This window comes from Rhinoderma darwinii, chromosome 5 (genome assembly GCF_050947455.1).
Source record: "Rhinoderma darwinii isolate aRhiDar2 chromosome 5, aRhiDar2.hap1, whole genome shotgun sequence".
Taxonomy (NCBI): domain Eukaryota; kingdom Metazoa; phylum Chordata; class Amphibia; order Anura; family Rhinodermatidae; genus Rhinoderma; species Rhinoderma darwinii.
Window position 1 is genome coordinate 212,048,281 of NC_134691.1, and position 3,068 is coordinate 212,051,348.

The 3,068-nt window shown below is 44.0% G+C and overlaps 1 non-coding gene across 1 annotated transcript; it reads right to left on the reverse strand.

Annotated features, from left to right (window-relative positions):
- Window positions 1-1,699: 1,699 nt before the first annotated feature.
- On the reverse strand, window positions 1,700-1,886 carry LOC142653984 (U2 spliceosomal RNA). The gene has a single exon (XR_012848814.1). It is a non-coding gene; the product is annotated as a U2 spliceosomal RNA (small nuclear RNA).
- Between the last annotated feature and the right edge of the window lie 1,182 nt (window positions 1,887-3,068).

The window sequence follows — 3,068 nt, forward strand, 5'->3', positions numbered from 1 at the left end:
GTGTGCCATTCCCAGAATTCCTTCCAACACCTTCTGTTGCACATGCAAAATCCCGTACGATGTCCTCTTCTCCTCTGCGATAAACAGCCGAACTGTATTTGGTGCGTTAGGCGGTCCAGCCATAATCCTCCTCGTCTTCAGATCGCCTTCCCTGTCTCCTCGATCACCCCCTAAAGGAGCAGGTGGCTTAAGCTGGCGGACCAGCGATGCCACAAGGCCAAGGGCGAACACTCAGACGGATCTCCCAGCTAAACCACTTGAGCTTAGCCAAAAGGCCGAGAAGCGATAACCCCAAAGTGGCGCGTGTTGGCAGTGCCTTGCCAATACTACTGTTCACACCTTCAGCCTACTCCTAGGCACCTCCATGGGGCCCTGCCGGCCTGGTTCAACCCCGACTCAGACCAAGCACAGTTTCCCACACCTGATATTAGCCAAAAGGCCGAGAAGCGATAACCCGAAAGTGGCGCGCGTTGGCAGAGCCTACCCAATACTGCTGTTCACCCCTTGCAGCGATTCAGCCTACTCCTAGGCACCTCCATGGGGCCCTGCCGGCTCACACACTCACACAAGCAGCCAGATGGGAGGTGAAAAAAGGCCGTAGAGGAATCTAGACATGCTTTGCTTCTTTTGCTTGCACCACAATGCTGTGCACAAAGTGGAGGAATCTACATAAAAACGCCTTCCTGGCAATGCCCAAATGCGTTCCTGCCGTGCAGACAAACGCTAGCAGCAACAAGTGCATGCCCAAAGCCACCCCTTCTCCCTTCACGCCTTCAATCACCTGCAATACAGTGCCTGCTGACAAGCACTGACCAACACTGCCTGGGCCCAGGCTTCTCTGTCTGAGGTCCCATTATGATGTCATAAAGCTTGCACTCACTTCTTAGGGCCCCACTATGACACGCGCAAAGTTCCGTCAGAACCCTATATTACACGTTGCTGCTCAGTCACTCAGTGTTGCCATGGAGGGCAACACAGCAACATGTGCCACGCGTGTTGTCTGCACAGCTAGCTGCCTCCAGGAGGCCACAAGAGGGAGACAGGGGACTGCGAAATGGCAAATAGGTAGGCATCCTCCTCAAACTTTACTGACACCTTCTTTTCCTTCCTTCCTCCTACATCCTTGCACAGTTTTAGTCCTACTTCCAGGTAACTTAGTAACAAATCCAAATCGGTGGCATCTTTGTAGGCAAGGGAGGAATTGTTGCAACTTCAAATCTTCTTTCAAATGTAGGGAGGAGAGCTCATTCCATCACATCCATCTAGTGCACACACACAGGTCCATCCATTTTGGCGGCTGCAATGGCTGCTTGCTGCTCCCCTACTCCACTATTTCACTATTCCACTACTTGGCTGCATCAATCAGTGGCTGGGGGCTGGCTTACAGACGGGCTCAGGTGCAGCTCTTTTACTTACCTAGGAGCAGGGAGAGAGGAAAAAGAAGGTGAATGAGCTGTTCCAAATTGAAATGCAGGAAACACAGACACAACACACCCAACACAAGAGGTGATAATGTATTCATCAAGTCATTTCATAAATTAGGTCATTATCACACATTAGAAAACATGCTTTGTATCAAGGCATTACCCAACAGGCGTTAAAATAATGGGATTAAAGGAGAGATCCAATCAGCAAGAAAAAAACAATGGCAAGAGCAAAAAGCACTTTTTTCAAATCTGATTTTAGTCAACACATAAGGAAAAGGTGCACCGGTCCTGGAGATACTGCAATACCAGGTCAATGCGTGGAGTGGACAGAGCAAGCTCTATTTCCATCTCCCTGTTCTAAAAATCCATTCAATATATGGTCCCCAGATAGGGGACGTATCAGATATTAAACTGATAAGAACAGATTTTTTTTTTGCTATCCCTCAGATGGGAATAAATACGATCAAAAACCAACCATATTCAATCCACGACAATTTCCATCAATTGTCCCCATCATCATCTAGACAGCGTTCATTACTCTTTTCTTTAATATGTACAAAGGAAACAAACAATGTCTTCACATAAATAGCACAGAAAACAATATCATGATGAGTAATCAACAATATCTATCCACTTCATCACCTTCCACACCCCCTCCGCATCCATTTCTCCTTTTCTTTTTTTATCCCACAAAAAACAAACATACAATTTTCCCAATGCCATTCGCATACTATCTCTAACAGCTAATTCTTTTCTCTTTAACACATATACATTCCTTACATTCCATAGTACTTCTTTTATACATGCAAGCAACAACCACAACACTCTCTCTTTTTCTCCATTAAACGCACACAAACCAAACATAAACATTTCAAAAGACAACAAACTCACCCCAGTCAACTCCTTACATAACGGTCCCATTCTCTTTATCACTTCTCTTGCATACTTACAATTCTCTTACTGGTAACACTCCATGCAAACTTTGCCACAACAATTCACTCTGCTCATTGGTCAAACCATCCATTCTTACTTTCTTCCATACTTTCCCCACATCTCTTCCTCTCACCATATTTATACCACACTCAATCATCCTATACACCAAACTCTTATTGCGCAACATCCTAACATCCACACCATGCAACTTATATTTAACAAGAAACTTATACATCCACTCATACCACACAGGCACGACAAACGCAACTGGCCTACGTAAATCTCTCGCACACCACTTCATCCCAAACAAATATTTATACATAACAGAATATTTAAAAAATGCCCTGACTACTCTTAGAAGAAAAATGCACATATTTACCCCAAAGAATACTTCTAAGTTAGGAAAACCCAATCCACCATTCCTCACAGATTTAATTACCACCTTCCTCCTCGCTCGCTCCATTTTCGAGCCCCACAAAAAAACAAACAGAATCCTATTTAAGCTCCTCAAAGACGTATAATTTGGCAGAAACACTAAAGCAATATACAAATATATTGGCAAAACAACACTCTTAATAATCAAATCTTCACAATAAACTTCTCATCCTCCAAAAACATAATTTACTTTCTACTTTTCCCTTTACATCATCCCAACATTCTTTCCCATCTAATTTTTCTGTAAATTTCACTCCCAAAACTTTGATATGT